Here is a 20,826-nt window from a genome sequence, read left to right as displayed (position 1 = left end):
GCAGGATACCTGTCCCTCCTCCAAGATAGTTCTCATTCAGATCAAAACCTGGTTCTGGTTTCCTACTCATGCTGCTAGCAGCCGGGCTTTCATCTATCGTTCGGTGCGTTCCCTCAGTCCCTTATACTTCCAGAGAGCGTCTGGAAAACAAAGTGCCTCTAGGGTACACTGCGGATGGCATTAAACATTGACAAGTCAGCCAGAAGAACACTGTGTTGTTGTGTCGCCCTGCAGAGTGACTTGGAAGGGCTGATGAGCTCAGGGCCGTGAGCAGAGTCTGGGCTTTTGCTCATTGGCAGAGACTTTGTGGGCACAACCACCCGTGTGGGGTACGTCAGGGAACAGCAATTTGAGCTTTGGCTGCAGAGATCAAACTCAGCTGGGGTTTTCTGTGCCGGGCTAGGTCATGAGGAGAGGCTCCCCAGTCACCTGGAGGGTCTTGCTTTGCTATTTTCAGTGGTCAAACTGGTCTTGCTTTACCTGAGTTTCCACGCAAGCCATTTTTTTTACTCAGGTGTAGGGATCTGAAGGCACATCTTCCTGGAAAAAGTGCCCGTGGGTGCCAGGAACAATTTCTCTTCATCTTCACAACTTGTAGGTCAGAGAAGGAGAGCTTGCAAGGCAGCCTGCAGGAGGCTCAGCAGCGCGTGTCCGAGCTGGAGATCACCAGGAGCCATCTGGAAGGCCAAGTTCGCACAGCCACGCAGGCCAAGGAAGTGATGCTCGGTGAGAGCCTCGTGTGCTTTGTTTCTGGCGATCGCCCTGCCTAGTGCAGTTGTGCTCTAAAGCCAGCTCTGTCTGCAGGGCTTTGGGGGCATGAAGGAGCTGGGGGCAGGTCCATCCTTGCCTGAAACTGAAAGGGTTTAAGGTCAGTAGAGTGCTCTGCCTGTGTAGTGTCTGACTGTTGCCGCTTGTCATGTTTGCAGAGCATGTGAGGGGCCTTCGTCGTGAGCTGCTGGCTGTAAGATCTCTCAGCACGCAGCAGCGTGAAGAAATGGCCCAACAGCTCCGCCAGACAGAAGAGCAGTACATCAAGGCTCTCAGACTCTGGCAGTGTGCTCAGGAAGAGGAAAGAAGGAAGCTCCAGGAGAAATTTGTAAGAAACAATACGCGCCTGAAGTTTTTAGGCAAGCTTGGTGGGCTGGCTTAGCAGAACAGCAGCCTGAGTATGTGACACGGCTGCAAGCATCTGCTGTAGGCTACACGTTGCTGGGCCAGGCAGCAGAGGGCTTCAAGGGTTCGTACTTGAAGGCCTGCAAAGAGCCAGAGCAAGGTGCTGGGACAGTACATGCAGCCACAGATTCAGGATGGGCATAAACCAAGTTTCCCGGGACGTTGGGTGGTTGCCACCCAAAGCGTGGCAGCAGAGGGGCAGGACCTTCCCCACTGGTGCCTGGTGCCATGCAGCAAGCAGACTGCTGCTGACCTTGCTGCCAACTGCAGTCCCAGCCAACGGGGTTCCTTGCATTCTGTGCTGCCACAGTGGACAGAGGTCTTCCCTTTGGGCTTGAAGCACCTGCCACAGGCCCTGTGTTGCTGGTATTTAGGCTGGTAGCCTGTCTTGTGACGAGGGCATTGGGGCGCTTGCCTCCTCCTCGTCGTGCAGCTCCCACCTGCAGCTTTTCCTTGATCAAAAGGCAGAGGAACTTTGAGAGGAGAGCCTCTGAGAACAGGCACAAATCCTGAGGAGAGAGGGGCCAGGACACAGGCAGCCATCAGAGCAGGGAAGGAAGGTGGCATCTCCTTTCCTTCCACCTCGTGAGCCTCCTTCTAAGTTTCTGGTTAGGACAGGAGTGCTGGAGGGCACAAAGCCACTACTGTGCACTCTTCAGGTGGGGGATTTTTGGAGGGATAAAGCTTCCAACTTTTTTTCTTTGGAGAGCATAGCTGGGATTTTATGTGGATGTGTCTCTTCCCCTGATCAGGAGAGAGAGCTGGAACAACAGCGTCTGGGTGCACAGGAGCAGCTGGAGCAGCAGGCAATCTTCCTGGCACAGGTACACAGGGAGCAGGAGAAAAGGCTGCTGGAGATGAAGCAGGAAGTTGCATCACCACAAGCATGCAGGCTGAATGAGACCAGATAGGAAGCAGAGGCCGTCAAGAGGCAAAGAGTGTTTGTGAAAAGAGAGTCTGTGTGTTGCAATGGACTCCTTCTCTGGGCACTGTCTGTCTGGGTGGGATTGTGTCTCAGCTGGTCCTTGGCAAACACGAGAACGAGAACAAAAGGCTTCTGGAAAGTGTGAGCACGTCAATCTTGGTTGTCACACAAGTGGTGTGTGGAAAGTTTGAAGCTGTCTTCTCTTCATCCGTGTGCAGCTCGAGCGTCAGAAGGCTGCTGTCCTAGGCAAGGTGCGCCGGCTGCAGGGAAAGCTAATCCAAAGCCGGCGGCAGATACAGCAGCTGAGGCAGGAGCTGAATGAGGAGCGGGAGAATGGGCAGGTGAGCCTGACGAGCCAGGAAGCAGAGGGAAGGGCAGGAAGGAGGACGTGCACTGTCAGTCTCAGGAAAGGGAAAGCAAAGGCTACTGCAGGCCGTGGAAGCACAGAGGCAGATGCTGGTAAGATTTTTCTTAACAAAATATCTAGGACAAGCTGCAGGAAGCTCTGAGGAAGATGAAGGCAATGGAGGAGAGGCACAAAGAAGAAATGGAAAGGATGCACCAGATGCAGCTGCAGTACAGGCTGGCTGAACAAAAGCAGGTGAGTGAAAGAGCAGTAGGCATTGCCGTTGTGCAACAAGTGGTCTCCCCTCTTCTCACCTTTCCCCTGCAGAGCAGCAGGTGGATGGGGGCAATGCCTCTGACTGCCATGCTCTGTGGTCTCCACGGCAGCTGGTCACAAGGGCACTTACTGGGCCGCTGAATCTGAGCTGCCGGCCTGGGCAGCAGGGCCAGTGCCTTGGCCGGCAGGCCGGCATTCCTCTGAATGTACTTCTGCTGGCCACAAAGTGCTCGCTTTGTTTTTTGAGGGGTTTGTTCAGGTGAACGTGGTGACCCACGCAGATTCTGAACAAGTTGTCCCTGTGCATGGTGAATGCAGTCCTCAGAAGAGGGTGAAATTTAAAGTTGCTCGTTCCCTTTCACAGTCTCTAATACAGCTGGCTGTGACAAGCTCTTGTCTCTGACTGCTTGTTTGGGTTTGACTTGAGGTGGAAGAGTTGACAGCTCAGCTTGCAGCCTAAGACAAGTGTTGTTCCTAAGGGCTTGCCTTTGAAACGGACCATCGCTGCCAGCCACCTTTCTGACACAAACAAATTTCTTGTCCCAGATGGACGCAGGCTCTGCCACCGCCGCCGCTGCAGCAGCAGCAGCATCAGCATCCTCCAAAGAAGCCTCCACTCCGCAGCCAGAAAACCGGAGCACAAGCAGCTCGTCCTGCTCAAGACAGGAGACCGAGAACGTGTGCCTGGAGCTCCTGAGTACGTCCTGTGGATTTCCTGTGTGATGGGGCAGTGTGTTATAGTGTGTGTGCCTCAGCATGAGCTGTACCACATCTTCCTCCTCATTTTGGTGTCAGACAGACATTCTGGACTCCCTATGGAAGCCATTGTTGTGCTTGGAAGCAGCCAGGGAGCTCTTGGGGCATTCCGTTTGCCTATGAGGGCAGCTGGGAGTGGGTGGGCTTTGTCTCAGTTTCCTTGTGCAGTAAAGGCAAAAAGCGGGAATTGTTTCCCGAGCAGCAGCAGGCTGCCGCCTAGCAAATGACCCGGTGAACGTGTGTGCGCTAGTCTGGCCAAAGCGATCAGAACAGCTGGCCTCCTGGATTCCCTTTAGAGTCTACACATTTGGTTAGCCCAACATCCTTGAAAAGAACATCAGACACATCTTGAAAAGACACATCTCTGTGGCACGGTCAGATAAAACTGCCCTGCAGGCAGTTCTCAGGAGGAAGCCTGCAGCCCCTCTGCTGCGTGTTCCTGCGGTACGGGGCACTTTGTCACGGCTGACGGCCAGCCAGTAAATGCTCTTGGAATCCTAAGCATTGGCCTCCATCTCTGCATGGATCATACTCGAGGAAGGCACACCAAGGCCTTGGTGACTCTGCAATACAATGAACTGAGTTGCTTCTTGCAAGGGCTGGCAATAGCCGGCGGTGCAATGCCGTCAGAGAACAACCAGCCAGGTACAGAACAGAGCCCAGCTTCTTCAGTGTCTGCCCTCAAGTGCTGGCACAACGGGTGGATTGACCTACTCCTCCGTGGGTCTGAACTCAAGGACAACCATGTTCCGTCTTGAGTGGTGCCAACAGCCTGTAATGGGGCCCGCTCTGGCTCTGGCCTCTTCACAGTGGTTGTCAGTGGCCGTTTCTGGGCTTTGCCAAGCCTTTTTGTCATACCTGCCCTGCTGCTGATGGCTGCTGTGACTGCAGAGGCTGGAGCTTTCCTCAGCTGGGAGGTTTCAGCTGCCGCCCCGTTGCTGCAGCTTTGCCTGGACTCATGAAAGGATCAGCATCTCATTTGGGCAGCTGAGTCTGTGTCACAGCAGCACCTGAGGAGCGGCGCTGTCCTTGTTACCCGTCTCGGCCGTGCCCATTTGGGAAGACGGGGCGTGTGGGCGCTGTTCAAGAGGCCGAGTCCAGTGTTGGTGACTGCTGCACGCCAGGCTAAGTCAAGGAGTTGTGGCTCTTCCCTAAACGGGAAACGGGCAAAGCCGTCTTCAGAACTTAGCCTGCTCGTGAAGGAAGAGGGCCCTAATCCTTACAGCCATTGCTCTTGGTGATAGCATCAGCTGCTGTTCTCTAAAAATGGCAAGGCACTCTTTAGGCAAACCGCTGAGAGAGAGGTAAGGTGCCTTCATCCCCTCGAATTCACTCTGCAATATTCTCTCCACTCTGCATAAAGCAGCTGTGGATAAAACTTCACCCCAGATCCCAGGGTGCATTTCAACTTTGGAAGTAGGAAACCTTGTGTTGAATCTCACAAGGGAGTGTTTATTCCCAAGAAAATGAACGGTGATGATTTTTCAGCCCTCCGTCCCCTTTTGTAGATGACAACCGCTTGCCTTGGTGCCTGTTCCTTTCTGATCTCTGTCTGCTCCGATTCTGTTTCTCCCCGGGTTTAGTTTCCTCTCAAGGTAACCCGGCAAAGGAGTGCGGAGAAACAGACTCTGTGCAGGCCACGTGTGCTACAGAGCTGCCTGTCTTGCTGGGGCTGCTGTTGTTGTTGTTGTTCTTGTTGATGTTTACTGTTAGCCAAGCAACTGTAAATTGCTCAGAGCCCCAGAGAGTGGAGCTGAGATTCAGAGCTGCTGGGAGTCAGTATCTCTCTTTTGAAGTTTGCTTCTTGCATTTTGTTTCTTTCAAGGGAGAGTTGTGACCGTGGGACATCCAGAGCAGAAATACACTGGATGGAAAGCTATTGGCTGTGGGTGAGTGCAGCCACACTTACTTCTGCAGAACTACGGGCCAGGTATTTTGGTGGTGCAATATCAAGTGGGAAGTCAGGCAAGCTGCAAGCATCCTCAGACCCTGGCTTTAGATTGTCCCTGTCTCAGCACTGATCACAAGGCATCATCAAAGATAAGTGGATGCTGACAATGTCCTGCCAGCCTCAAGGAGCAGCACCTGGAAGCCCTCCTGTCCCTCAAACATGAGGCACCAGTTTGCTTCTTTTCCTAGGAGACATGGTTTTGTATGGGTCAAAGTAATACAGCCACACTAATGAAGGAAGAAGAACCTGAAAGAGCAGCTGTTATCTGACACCTGATAGCTGTCAGATAACAGCTATTTTCTTTCCAATATCTTGCTGAAAGCAATAGTCAGTGGTCTGGACCATAAGAAAGGCTGTGTGGTGTTCCCTGAGTTTGGCAGATAGAATCAAGAGAGCGGTGAGAAGGCCCAACACGACTGTGTGTTTCAATGCCTGGAAGGGCCTGCACACAGACAAAGAAAGGAAAAGGTGAAGGAAACTCCCACATCCATCATCTAGTGTGTATATCTGAGATTTGTACCAGCCCTTTTTGTTTCTGTTGGGCACAGTTTTTCTCTTGGACACGCTGCACGGCAGAGGGCCGCTGGGCTGCCGTGCCGTTGGCTGAAGAGTAGATGAACCCTGGTGTTTGAGAGATGCTTCAGGCAGCAGAGAGCTCCTGCCTGGGCTGCATTTTGCTTCTCAGCACTTCTCAGAGCTTCTCTGTTCTCGCCGCTGTTCTGTTTCTAGGGGTTACGGAGCCGTTTATAAGGCCTTCGATGCTGCCACAGGACGAGCGGTAAGTGCCAACAGCCCATGAAGATTTTGCAGCTCTTGAGCGCTTTCCCTTGTGATGTGCTCCGCAGCCAGAGCTTTGGGATCTGCGCCTGTCTTTGCTGCAAAGGTTGTCCCACAGAAGCAGCCTGCCTAGAGGGAGGCAGCAAAATGCATCTTGGACAGATTTTGTCCTTCCTACGTAGCTGAATGAATGCAAGGATGGCAGTGGTGTCTTTCTGAGAAGGACACACTTGCCTTGAACCTTCAGGCTGAACATGCATAGATCAGCTGATGGCAACAGCCCTCATTCCTCTTAAGCCCCGGTTCAGACACAGATGGGTATTCCCATTGTTTACCATGACCTCGTTCGCTTTGAAAATATAATAGCTCTTGGGGGCTGAAAGTTCAGAGTCCTGAATTCTCATTTCTGGCTCTCAGCAAATACTACTCCATCTTCCTGAGAGTTCCTTATCCACCTGCAGTGCCGTGCTCAGGAACTGCACTCGGATGGAGGTCTACGAGGTGTCCGAAAGCCCTAAACCCCACTTATAACCTGGGGTGTGTATCCGTAGTGCACCACAGAAAGGATTCTTCATTTTCAAACCCACTCCAAGTGGTATAATTACAAGTCTAAACTATGTTCAAGAACTTTCTGCAGAGAGGCAAAATCCAAGCAGAAGAAGCTGGGATGCACTAGGATTGTAACTTTACTTGGAGTCGCCTTGGAGTTCTTTTTTAGGACAGCATTTTCTCTGTAATGTATGTGTGTATTTACCTTGGTGCACAATCAAGAATGGCAGCAGTTTCTGGAATGCTGGTCAAAGCCCCTAGAAATGCAAATGCATTTTCTGCAGTTTCAATCTCTTTTCACACAGCATTGGTTTTGGCTTGCAAAACGTGTGTAAATGATAATAATAGTGATGAACAAAGTCTATTTGAGAAGTCTGCGGGTGCAGAGAGTGTTGTTAGTGCTTTGGGCCTGATGGTTTACAGTCCCTTCTTACCGAGGCATCCAGGCCCACGAGCGCACGAAGTAAGAGGCTCTTGTAATGGCTGCTCCTAACAGCTTTCAATGTCATTGCAGGTGGCAATAAAGCACCTTGATCTCCAGCAACAGGGCTGCAAGCAAGTCTTAAAAGAAGTAGTGGTCATGAGGAACTTTAAGAACACCAATATTGTCACCTACCTAGAAAGGTAAGTAGTTCTGGTATTTTTCTGGGCATGTTTGTTTGCATACTTGCAAGGCCAAGGTTTAAAAGCTGTTTCTTCACTGGCAGGAAACTGATCTTTCTATTGACATCAACCCACTCCTCTACGATGCATGGGAGGAGATAGCATGTTGTCCCCATGAATGCTTTCTGGCACAAAGAGCTTGAAGATTGTTCTCAGAAACCTGGCTCTCTTACTAAGCCAGCAGCCTGTATGTTCACTCGCTGCATGTTCTTCTGCTGATTTGGGGCTTGGATTTTTGCAAGTGTTGGGGAAGGAGTGCTGAGAAAGCATCACAGCAATGATTTCCCTTGCACTGTTCCCACCCTTTTCCATTGTTTTGCCTGCCAAGAGACTAGGCTAGGAGACATGTCATTTGCCGGGTTTGAAATTGGTTTTCCTGTTTGGGACTGTCCTTTATGCAAGGTTTTCCAAAGGGTGGCTGCCGCTCTGCACATCCACCTGCCCTGGGTAATCTGTTAAAACTGCGTCTCCTTGTTGCTGGAGCTAATGGTGCCATTTGTGTATGAAGATGATGAAGCAGCTGCTGGGATGTGTCTGCTTCCAGATTTGTCTTTGCCCTCATAAAACTGCCTTTTTCCCCTGCTTGCCACGTGAGCGATGTGCCTTCCCCATTCAGACGGCACAGATTGCAAGCCCTGGATAGCCTAGGCGGAGCGTGTCTTCCTTTTCTTCCGTCTTCGTTTACCAGTGCCCTGGAAGCAAGACTCAGCTGTAGGCTTTTCTCCTGTAGGGCAATTTAGCTGTGCACATTCAGCTCCACGCTCTTGTTTTCCTCTTCCAGCTATCTTGTCCGTGAGGCTGTCCTGCTGGTGTTGGAATACATGGACGGGGGCTCTTTAACTCATGTTTTCAAACAGAAAAGGATGGCTGTAGGACAGATGGCAACCGTCTGTCGCGAGGTAAGGGATCCTGCTTGTGCTTGGGATGGTTTGGACAGGCTTGTCCTTTGAAAGCATGGCTAAGAGAGGGCTTCCATGTTCACAGCTTTCTTTCTGTGCTGCTCTTATGCTTCAGAGAAGAAAAGGCATCTGCACTGAAATGCCTACCAGTGGTCCCTGTCCTTACTCTAGTCTGTTCTCTACTCTCATCTGCTGCTGTCAAACTTTTTTTTTTTTTTTCATTTCTATTTTCTGTTCTGCGCTTTGCCTCTCCAAGCCTTTGCCTGGAACCCTTCTGCATTGCCTTCTCTGCCCGTAAGCACAAAGGTCACGGTGTCCAAGTTTGTTTTAAACCAACGGCAAAGCCAAAGAGAGACTCATGTCTCACAGGTCTCAGCTTCAAGGGATGGCATGGCACCCACCATGGTGCTTGCTGCTGAAAACTGACAAATGAGCTACTTCCAAGTCTGCTGTCCAGGCAGCCATAGAGCCCTTGTCCTCCAGCCTCCTGCCCGACAGTGATCCCCTTGGTACCTGAGGGAGGGACTTCTCCTCTTTTGGAAAGCCCTGGTTTGTCCTTGGGATGGGGAGAGCGCATCTGCTGCAGCAGTGGTCATTCTGACTGGCTTTGCAGGGGACAGTCTCCTGCAACGACTGATGTTTCCCCCTCAGAAACAAATACACCTGCCCTTGGAAGGATCCTGCTCTCCTGGGGTTGCAGCAGCAGCTGGTCCCCTTGCCAGCACTCACTTTTCCTGTAAGAACTGTGAATATTCATGAGCGGTTTCCTTTTGCGCGTGATGAAATCTGATCGGGGTAACTTTTGGCCTCCTGTTTCTTTCTTCTTCTCTCAGTGTCTGCAAGGCCTGGCTTTCCTTCATGCCAACCAGGTGGTCCACAGAGACATCAAAAGTGACAACATCCTTCTGGGCCGGGATGGTGCCGTCAAGCTGGGTGAGTGTTCTTGGTCAGGCGCAGCGCCCCGGGGAGCCGGGCCGGGGCTGCTTTTGGGTGGCTGCCAGGTGCCCAGCAGTGGTGCTGGCGAGAGCGCACGGAGTGCTCCTGCAGGCTCAGAGCCCAGCGGTAAGGTGCTGAGTGGTCTAGGAAGGAACACGGTGTCAAGAGTAACTTTGGTTTGTGTGTGTTCCTTCCAAAGGGAGAGAGTTACAGTGTAAACCTTCATGTGAATGAGGAAAAGCCAAGGTGTGGATTGTGGCAGGTTTGTTTAGTGGACAATTCCCAGTTTTCTTGGCGGCAGCCCTGAGGAAAGAGAGCACAGCTACTTTTCCAGCGAGGTTCAGCCCTGCATTCTGAGACTTTGAGTGAGGAACTCTTTTCCTTGGTTTCCTACTTGAGGCGGTGTTTGTTTTCTTCCTCAGCTGATTTTGGCCTCTGTGGTTGGCTCGGCCCTAAGGAGGGGAGACGGAGGTCGATGGTCGGGACCACTTGGTGGATGGCACCCGAGGTCGTGCGAAGACATCCGTACGGCCCCAAAGTGGACACCTGGTCCCTTGGCATTGTGGGAATAGAAATGGCCAAAGGAGAGCCTCCTTACTTTTGTGAAACAGAAGACACGGTAAGGTGCAAATATGCTCTGATACCAGAGTCCTTCTGATCCATCTCCATTGGACAAAATCCCATTCCCATAGATTGGATGAGTTCCCAGAAGGCCCACTCCTAAGAATGTCCCTGGGGCTCACATAAGGTGTCAAGGCAAGGCCTCTTGCAGGTTGGAATAGCTGGGGCTGCACTGGGGCCTTTTTTCTTTTGGGAGAGCAGGCTCATCTCTAACCATCTGCGAGGCAAGAAATGGCTACTGCAGACGGGAGCTTAAAATATGGGGTCTAGGCGAGCACTTAAGGAAATGGAAGAACCAGGAAGGGCCTCATGTTTCCTTTTCCTTCAGGCCATGTATCTGATAGCCACGCAAGGGGCACCAGATCTGTACAAGCTCGGGCTACCCTCCGGCTTGTGTGACTTTCTGGACTGGTGCCTGCAGATGGATGTGGACAGGCGAGGCTCTGCCAAGGAACTTCTGCAGGTACGATGCAAAGTGGCCGCAGGCCCAACAGCCCTTCCCTGTCAGGGTTTGCTCCTCGCCCAGACTCCAGGGCATCGGACGGGCCCCCCTGTAGTAATCTCCCCGCCCTGGGTGCTTTCCCAATGAAAACCAAGTCGGATCCAAGACTGGTTGAGGTTAGAAAGGACCGATGAAGGTCATCTAGTCCAAACCCCCTGCTACTGGCAAGGCCATCTTCAAGTAGATCAGGTTCCTCAGAGCCCCATCCAACCTGACCTTGAATGTTGCTGGGAGGTGGGGCACCTCCCAGCTCTCTGGGCAGCCTGTGCCAGTGTTTCAGCAGTCCCCTGGAAAAGGGTTTCTGCCTTAGAGCCCGTCTGAATCAACTCTCTTTTAGCTTAAAACCGTTCCCCCTTGTCCTCTTGCAACTGGCCCTGCTAACAGACGTGTCCCCGTCTTTCTTCTAAGCCCCTTCAAATATTGAAAGGTGTCCTTGGGGCTTGCCTTTCTCCAGGCTAAACAAGCCCAAATCTCACAGCCAGTCCTCAGAGGAGAGTTCCCAACTTCAGGTCATTTCTGAGGTGCCCTTTTGCCCTCGGCTGGTGTATTCAGGTTTCCCTGGTAGCCGTGGAGCTGAAGTATTGCAGTGCTGGGGACGGAGGCCTGCAGCGCGGCTTGAAGAACAGTGAAAGCAGTCCCTGCCAAGCCGTTCTAGACTGGTCTGTGGGAAAGCCGGGGCTGTGGGGTGCTAACTGTGGGCCTCACAGGGGACCCAGCTTGTCCCTCCTGCCCCACACTTAGAGGTTTCTGCCAGCCAAACAGGGACAGCTGAGCAGGATTTGTGCCAGCCCCACGTGCTGCCTGGCCCGGTCAAGTAGATGAGAACCGCTGCGGCTTTGCTGCCAGGTTTTGTGGCAGACAGGCAGCTGGTGCCCAGGCCACTTCCTTGGCCGTCCCTGCTGCGAAGGAATAGGGCAGGCAGCACAGGAAGGACAGGGCATGCCAAGGAAGACACTGCTCCCACTGCAAGCCACAGCTGAGTTCATCTGCGCTCTGCTGCTTGTGTCTGTGTGTTTCTGGGCACTAGAGGAATCCGGCTTGACCCTGTTAGAAGCACGATTTGGAAAAGAGCGGTTTCCTTTTTCCTTTGTCGCTTTACATTTGGTTTCTTTTCTTTCTCCTTCTCTTCGGACAGCATCCGTTTCTCAAGTTAGCGGAGCCCCTCGTCAGCCTCTTCTGACAGCCGGATTGCTGTCATCCCTGCACCAAAGTAATGCAGGCAGCAGAGGAGGTGACAAGGACCACTGCAGCCCTTTGAGAAAAGAGCCTCTGAGAACAGGCAGAAATCCTGAGGAGAGAGAGGGCGAAACAGGCAGCCATCAGAGTGGGAAAGGAAGGTGGCATCTTCTTTTCTCCCACCTGCTGATCCTCCTCCTAAATTTGTGCTTAGGACAGCCTTGCTGGAGGGCGCAAAGTCGCTACGAATGCACACTTTTCAGGTGGGGTGTTGTTCAAGGCACAAAGCTTCTACTGTTTATTCCAGTGTGGGAAGCCCAGAGGAGTGTCTCGGAAGGAGGGAGGCCCCACAGGAAGCCACCCGCAGAGCCAGGCTAGAGCTGTGGGCGAGGGCTGGCCGTCAGTCTGCTAAGGAGGTGCCTGAAGCTGCTCAGTGCATCCTGTGCATTCTTTGTCCGCTCGAGCAGTGTATTATAGTGTGTGCGCCTCAGTATGAGCTGTACCATGCCTTCCTCCTCACTTTGCTGTCAGACAGACATTTCTGGACTCCCCGCAGAAGCCATTGTTGTGCTTGGAAGCTTGGAAGCAGCCAGGGAGCACTCTGGGGCTTTCTTTTTGCCTATGAGGGCACTGGGAGTGGGTGGGCTGGGAGTGGGTGAAGTCTCAGCTTCCCTGTGTGGTAAAGGCAAAAGCGGGAGCTGTTTCCCAAGCAGCAGCAGGCTGCCGCCTAGCAAATGACCCAGTGAACGTGTGTGTGCGCTAGTCTGGCCAAAGTGATCAGAACAGTTGGCTTCCTGGATTCCCTTTGGACTCCTGACTTGTCTCCACTCATTGGAGACAAAATGCTTCAGGGAAATCGACTGGCTGTGGGGCTGCTTTCATGCTGGTGTTGTCTTCAGTTTTACTTCTGCTATTCCTTTGACAGATCACATGGGCCCCCTCCATGTCAATCTCCGCTCTAGCTGCTTTTCAAAGGAAAAGAAAGGAAACTTGCAGTGAAGCAATCGAGGAAGCAGAGGGGATGACCAGGAGCACTTCAGAATTTCTTTCTCCATTGGCAGCTCAGAGCTGGACTCAGAATAAAAATCCTAGAAACCCCTAAGCCTCTTGGAAGATTCCCTTCCTTGTCACCCAGGGAATACGGCTCTGCGTTTATTTCTGAATTGTCCCATCTTTCTTTGAAGATGGAAAGTCTTTCCTGTGGGCCTTCTGGCATGGTTTGGAATCGGGAACCGTCTCCTTCCTTTATCAACTCCAACCTACACTGCCTTTGGAATACCTCCCACTGGCCCTGTTTTGCCCGGCCGTGGACTTCTGGATGAGGAAGAAAGTGCAAATGCATTCCCAGGCAAAAGGCAATGAAGAGCAGCGCGGCCAAAACGTCCTGTGGAGATAGGGGCTTTCGGCCATGCACACAGAGGCTTTTGGTTCTGTAGTGGTTCTGCTCCGCTAATTCAAGTCATTGCACCATTTATGTGGAGGTTTCATGCTTGCTGAATTTTGTTTGCCAGCTGGGAGATAGGATTTTTGTAGAAAAAGGCAAAGCAGGTTTTAACTTAAGTTAAACAGATTTTATTAATATACACTAAGAGAAGTAATGGCAAAGGGAAAAAACAACCACAAATGAATTTTGAAACACACCCTTTGTCCCACTGCAAACTCTTTATTTTCTATAGTGTAAGGAGGCAAAAAGACACCTGCATGTTTCTGCAGACCCTACAATCACTGGGGGAAAAAAAAGGATGCCTGCATTTGTCCACAGATTTTACAACATCAGACGACAAAAAGGACTCATTTTGACAGGGCACAGACTGTCCCACATCAGCAGAAAACCCCCTTGCAGTCCATAACCCATAGCTCAAAGGATTCAAAAGTAACTCCAAACAGGCGCCAGGCACACATCCCAAGTACTTTGGCCACCAACGCTTCTGACTAAAACTAGTTCCCTAAATTGGAAATCCTGTCATTCCTGCCTGTTTAGTTCATGCCTAACATCAACCAACACACTGTAGGGCTTGCTGAAGGAAGAAGGATACCTTAGTGGGAAAAAACAGCTGAGTAATGAACTGCTCATATGTGTTTGCATGGCACTGGACAACGTGTGTGTTGTCAGTATGGCAGGGACACGTCCTCTGCACGGGGCAGCGCCCATGTCCTGGGCATGGCAGGGGGTGCCCTTGAAGCGTCCCTCACAGTGTGAGTGCACCCATCGGCAAACTTGACCGTTCTCTCCGCTTCCACCAGTTCCCAAGTCAGCCCTTCTCTTGGAAATGTCCTCTGTCCAACACTGAGCTCCTGGTGCCTTTGCAAAAACCCACAGCCTTCAGCTGGTGGGAGACCTGCAAGCTCAGATTCCCCCATGGACGTGGCTTTGAAACCATTTCATTCTAGAGCTCCCCATAACGTGCCACAGGAAGGAGCAAACAGGTGCCAGTCTCACGGGTAACAGGAGAAGGCAGCAGGCCAACAACAGGAGTTTAGCCCATAGCTAGAGGAAGCAGAGGAATTTGCAAGGCAGGTGAGCACTTGTGATGGCAGAGGCGTGCTGAGCTGTCTGCTCTTGGCTTGCTGCTGAAACCCCGAACTCTTGTGCTCTTGAGAACAACATTTGTGCCTAAATCCCACCGGAATCAGCATTTCTTAGAGGAATTTCCACTTGCTGAGGAATGGCTTACAGTGCTCATCTTTTTGGCAATGAACCCAGGCCATGTTTTAGAAAGGAGGGACCTAAGTGAGTCTTTGGAGTTTCCTGGAAGGAACAAAGCCCTGTGATAACAAGCAGCATTCTCTGGCTGCTCTCAGGGGAAAAATCCCAACAAGCTGAAGACATCTGGATAAAGGGGTGGATACAGTTTTGAGCTACATTGGCCTGCAATGGTAAAGTCCTGGATGTGGAGGTGAAAGGGCACCTATGTTATAAACGAGGCTTGGACTCGGATGAAAAAAAAAAGAAAAAAAAAAAAAAGGCACTTGTTTATTTTAACTGTAACTGACCCCTGGGAGCGGAAACCCAGGATAAGCCCAGGTTCGTCTCAGCAAGCCAGAAATCCAAAAACTGCAACACCAGGACAGGGTACTCCTCCAGACCCTCAGAGTTCTGAAGAAGAACGTCCCCCACACGCTGACAGTCCCTTATATCCTCTTTGGTTCCTCCTGATTGGTGCATTTTGGATCCTCTTCCAGATTGGTTAGTTGCCAGGCCTCTGATTGGTCTTTAACAAGAGTCACTCCTGACCAATCGTTTCCCAAGGGCGTCGAGTGATTGGTCTGTCATGTCCACCAATCATGGTTCAGAGTGATGTAACCTGTGTGAACCAGATCTTTTCCCCCTTTCCTCGTTACATAACACTTTACACCAGTACAGTGTTGCAGCAACTCACAACCTTTGCATCAAGCAAACTTCTCTACAGAAACCCCTCTTGAAACATTTTATAACAATTCCCCCGTCTATAGCTTTGAAACAGATACAACTAACAACAAGCAATTTCAGGAAGCCCTCTTGAAACATTTTATAACACCTAGCATCCCCGTGTCCTGTCTCTGCATCTTCCCGAGAACCAAAGGAACCCTGCCTGCCCCTGTGAGGAACTTAGCCTGGGAACTACTGCTTCCTTTCGGCTTTGAGATCTGTCATTTTTACTTCAGACAGCATCGCCCTGTAACACCAGCCCAGCCTGCCTCCGGCCTGGCTGATGGGAGCCTGTCAGCAAAGGAAGCGCAGGAAGCCTGGCAAAGGAGGCCACCAGTCCCTGAGGAGGCTTTGTGGCCTGCCAGCTCAGCGCAGGACTGGGAATCAAAAGGCCTAAATCCCGCGCTCCATGGGAAGATGGCCTTCCCGGTCAGCCTGCGCCGAAGCCGTGCCTTGGCCCGGCGCTGCGCCTTGGCCCGGCGCTGGCCGTGCGCTGCGGACGGACGGTCCCGCCGGCGCCTTGGCGCTGCTCGGCAGCTGCCCGAGGCTCTCCCCCCTCACAGAGGGGCCCCGCCCCGCCCCGCCCCACCCCGGGCGCCCCCTGGTGGCTGCCCCGCGCCGCCTCGCCCGCCCCGCGCAGGGGCGCCCCCCTCCCATGGCGCCCCCCAGCAGCAGCCGCCCCTCGCTGCAGGCACGGAGGAGGGCTCGGGCCCCGCTGCTCAGCCTGGCACTTGGGTCCCTTCTTTTCCAAGAGCGAAGCAGGCTCGAAAGGAAGCCTTTTCCAACCGCGTCCCTCTGCTTTACTTTGGGAGGGCCAAAACTCTGCCCTGAAGGTGGCCCTAGTGCGTCCCTAACTGCTGGCGCAGGATGAAGGCCCCTTCGTTCTCCCGCCAGTTTGTCATGACTGCCTCAAAAGCACCGCCCAGCTCTGGTGGGAGAAACAGCCCGTGGCACAGTGGTGCCATCCCCGCCCAGCCGGGGCTCTCCGGCAGAGCAGCAGCAGCAGCAGCAGCGCTTGCTTTGGCTTCACCTGGGAAGCCAGAAGCCTCTGTAAATCAGCAGGATCCCTGGCTGCGTCTGCTCCTGATGGTGGGTGAATCCTGCTAGCTCTGACTGCTTCCAAAAGGTTATAAAGGCAGCAGTGTAGACATACATGCATAGCAACCTTGACACCGTCCAAGAAATGTGCAAAACTGTGGGGGGTTGTGTGGCATTATTGGGGCTGTCATGCTAGTAGTGCCTCCTCCACAGCTTCTGTGCAATGCCATTGCTGGACCATTTTCCTCCCCAGTCAGTCACTCCCAGCCTCATTCCCTGGCTGCCGTTGCATCTCAAAGCACAGCTGCCCCAGTTCCTGAGTTCCAGCTCTCAGGCTGGAGCACCAACCCGTGCTGTTGCACATGAATGAATGGTCTGTCTCCACTGCACTGGGAGAAAGCACTTTTGTTAAGACGCAGGATGTAGAAAGTAGAGGGAAAAATTGGTTGGAAACTCAGGGTGCAGACAGACTGCTAGAGCTTTCTGTTCCTTTCCTTTGAGGAAACAGCTGTATTTTGAGAATGCTTGACAGAGAAAGGTATGCATGGCTCTGGGACTGTTTTGTAAGCAGTGCATGTTTGAAGCTGTCTCCTGATCTCTAGCCTAGAGGCAATTAGGGTCACCCACCAACATTTTAAAGCTTCCGGATTATGACACTAGTAAGGTGCAAATGTGGTCTCTGTAGATCCAAAGATTGTTCCACGTCTAATTTGACATTTCTTGAGAATTGTCCTGACTTTCAATCTGCCACACACAGGGAATTTGCACAGGACAATATGCAGCCTCCCAGGTGTCACATTTGGAGTCTGAGCAGCTGCTCCTCCACTACACTTGGTGGGCTCATGCCAGTGGTGGTCCTGGGGCTGGGAAACACCTAGACTTGTGTAGAGCTCTTCCAAAATGCTGACGCAAAACCAGGCAAAGAGCAAAAGCCTACATCTTTCTCCATGCTTTTTAGTTTTTAACTGAAAAAGAACATCACAGGAAGTTTTTCCAGGCACTTGCTATTAATGCTCAACAAAGTATTTTTATGAGGGAGAAAAAAAATGGTTTCAAGGGGATGGGAGAGGAGGGGGAAGGAAGCTTCTGAACTTTGGAAGGCTTGTGGTTGCTGCTCTGTTTTCCTGAGCCTGCCTTCCTAAGGTCTGCCCACCAGCTGAGCTACTTGATCTCTGCTTTATAACTCCCTTCTTTTAGGTGGGACTTGCTCATTTTGGGCTCTGGTTTCCTTCTCCCACCACCTCCTACATTGTCCCACATTGGGTTTTAACATTCTTCTCCTTTTTTCTGTGTGTGCATTGGAGTCAGATCTCTGTGGCTCCCGGATGTGTGCCCAGGGAACCTCCCAGAAGTGAGTCACAAGACCCAAAGGCTTCTTTCAGCTGCCGTAATTCTGCAGCAGCCATGTGCTGTGTGTGCAGCAGGTCAGTTCCTTGGCCTTTTCTCCCCACTTAGGTGTCTGTCTGCTTTCAGCGAGCCCTACAGTTTGCTAGCTGAAGTTAGCCATGGAGTAAATGGGTGGGAATGAGAGGCAATTTAGGGAACTCTCTGAGATATTACCAAAGCACGATTCCATCCACAGAGTTTAAGCAAGTTTTCTTGATTTTAGTCAGCAGTGGTGGCCAAAGAGCACACTTTTTGATTTCCTCACATCCTGTTTTTTTCTCAATGCTCAGCTTGGCATACATGGTGTATGGGCTTGGTGCCTGCTTTGTGTCCCTTGTGGATCCTCTGAGCTGTGGGTTATGGACTGCAAGGGGGTTTTGTGCTGCTTGGGGACAGAGGAGAACTTTCTGGGCTTTCTTTTGCATTAGCTGTAGAGCACGTTTGGTTGCTGCACATAACTTCACAGACCACCTTAGGGCGGCTGCTATTGTGATGTCAGTGGAGGGCTGCCACGTCACAGCGTTGCCAGCAGGAGGTTGCCCTGGTGCACGCGAGGCCTCAGTGTCCAGAGCAGCTCTTGGCGCGCTCGTTGCGGGAGGATCCTGTGTTGAGGAGCTCTCCAGCCACAGTCTCTGCCCTGAAAAGGGATTCTGTTGTTTGGTTTTTTTTGCCTGCTGTTGCATGAGTCTGAGGACTCGTGTAGGCATCCTTTTGTTTTCCCTGCAGTTGTAGGGTGTGCAGACACGCACAGGTGTCCTTATTTTTTTTTCTTCTTTTCCTTGCACAGTCAGGGGACTTGTGCAAGTGGTGGTTTTTTTTCCATTTTTGTTTTCCGGCCCACGGACTCGAGCGGCCCTGCTGAAACGATGGAGCGAGTCCGTAGAGCGGTCAGCAGGGCTTTTTCAGCGGTGTCATCCCGCAGAATTTTTAATGGCCTGAGACGTAAGTTGAAGGTTTTTCCTTGGGGCAGCACATTGAAACAAAAGTGCCAGAAAGATGCCGTGGGTTTGGTAAAGCTCCTGCCAACAGCTTCAGCAAAGAAGGGGGTGTTTCTTGCCAAGCAGGGTTTGGACAACTTCCAAAATGCAGACTGGGAGAACTTTGGAGGAGTCCTGGTAAAAACTGTGCAGTTCTCTCCAGATCTGAGGGAAAGCAGCTTTTTTCTGCATTCCGTCCTTAAAGGATGTGCCCGTCTAACTGGACCCCCTTGGTGCGCTACAAGAGCGATTGGCTTTGCACTGAGGGGCAAACTGCCGAGCAGTTGGTGTGTGCTCCTGAAGGCTGGAGCTGGGCCTGTGCTGTGTCTGAAGAGAACTGCGAGCACTGAGAGGGATTTGGGGGAAGTTTTTGTGGGGAATTGTTTACAGCAACCACGTGGGACACGCTGCTTGCAATTTACGAAAAGAAAAAGGAAGTCCAGGAAAGAGAGGCGAAAAAAGCTGCTTTAGCTGCAGGGGGGACAGTGAGCTACAATGTAGGCACTGACTGCTGAAGAACGATTTGCATTTTCTCGGCCAGGTTTCTAGTTCCTTAGTGGCAAGGCCAAGCAAAAGGTAGGCACAGCCTAGGGTATTGGCCTGCAGTCTTGCTTGCTCTGCTAAAGAACTGTTTGCTGTGGGAGGGATGTTGTGAAAAGAAAATGCACTCTGTTTGGGCAGCCTTGTTCCCTGGGATTCCTCAGCTCACACAGATTTCTAACAGCACCTGGTTCATTTTCCCTTGCGCTTGGCAGGTCGTCTCAGAGGCAGAGGGAGTCAAGTCCACGATTCGGTGAGTGGGACGGGCCCCCTTGACACTGCTGGTGTTGGAGAATTGTGGAGCGAGCTGTGGCCTTGGCCCCTTGTAGTTGAGTGCCAGCCTGGCAGGCTGAAAGGAAGTGCACGTCAATGTCTGCACGAGCACTACCAAAAGGATTCCATCAGTTTCCTCCTTTTCCACTGAAGAGGTTTTAACTAATGAAAGTCAAGTTTTGCAGACAGGAGGCTGCATGCTGACGGTAGCCAGGCTGAAATACCTCCTTCAGAAGCAGTCGTATCCAAACATTAGTCTCATCAGTCCACTTGAATTGAATTTTAATGACTGAGGATCCCACTTGTCTCCAAATTCGTGACTTCCCCTTAGGACAGCTGGGGATAGAGCTCAGCAGAAATTAGGTTCTAAATGCCCTGTCCCTCACACTTCTGGTCTGTGTGCAGAGCACCATGCCAGCAGCAGAACCTTCTCCGGCTCGCTCTCTTCCTCCAGAGGCTAAAGGGGAGGCAAAGGACAACAAACCTCCACGTGTCGCCAGTGCAGGGCCTGAGCGTCCTGGAGCAGTAAGTGGCAGCTTTGCTTGGGTCAGTGCAAAGCTTTGCTGCGGTGCAGAGCTGCAAGTTTCTGATCAGGCAGCACTTGCCCTTTGTGGCTGAAGATGCTGAGGGCAGGAGTCCTGCCACGACCTGGCTCTTCAGCCCGTCCACGTGCATTGGATTTTCCCATCCACTGGTGGGAAATGGGATCTGAACTTTCACAGGCAGGCATCATTTTGGTGCCATTCTGACAGGCACTGTGAACTTCCCTTGGTGTCAGATAAGCGGTAGCATGATGTCCTTTAGTGCTGCTGGTGTGCAAGTGAGCCCCTCTGTGCACAGTGTCTGTGCAGGCTGCCTGTTGTCAGGGCAGAGAGGCGGTCGGTCCCAAGGTGCAGTTCCCAGCCTCGTGGGCTACGGAGGAGCCACCGTTGCCTGCGGGGACCTGCCCCTCTCCACGCCCCATCTGGGTAGCTACAGTCACTGCTTCCACTAGAGCCTTAACCTTGACACATGGCCCCAGTTTGCTGAGAAGAACGCTGGGCAGCTCTGCATGGCAGAGACAAGGTCTGTCTCTGAAGGTCTGGAATGCAGTTTCTATTGGCTGCTCTCTAAGGCCTGAAATCCTGAAGGGAAGCCAGTTGACCACAGTTAAGCAGGGAAATGTTTCCTGTTTCTGATCAGACACTTACAGGGCAAGCCAAGGGTTAGTTGGTTACTCACATCAACACCCCCACACACCAGCTTTTGCCTTCAGGTGAGCTGTCTCCGCTTGCTGCTTCTTGCAGCTGTCAGGAGCCAACTTCCCTGCTTCTTACTGCTTGTTTGTGCTTTTTGCCTGCCCGTTCCCTGCAGGCCCCAGCAGGAGGGCTTCTTGCCAGTCAGGACTCCTCGGCCCAGGGAGGAGATGCAGAGCAGCAGCTGAGCATGGATAGAGAGTGCAGAGCCCAGGAGTTCAGGTGTGTGCTAAGCTTTCTCGCTGTCTCTGGGCAGGGGCAGGCATTGCTGGGCTTTAGGAGCTGTCCGTCCAGATGCCGTAGCTGACTCCAAGTTCTTGGAGCTGAGGACTGGGCTTTCCTGGGGTGCCTGCCAGCCTAAACCGTGTTTGATTATTGGATTGGAAATCTGTACCCATCTGCTCCCCAAGCGATAGCT

Source organism: Zosterops lateralis, assembly GCF_965231275.1.
Source record: "Zosterops lateralis genome assembly, chromosome: Z".
Taxonomy (NCBI): domain Eukaryota; kingdom Metazoa; phylum Chordata; class Aves; order Passeriformes; family Zosteropidae; genus Zosterops; species Zosterops lateralis.
Note: the sequence above shows the minus strand (reverse complement) of the source record.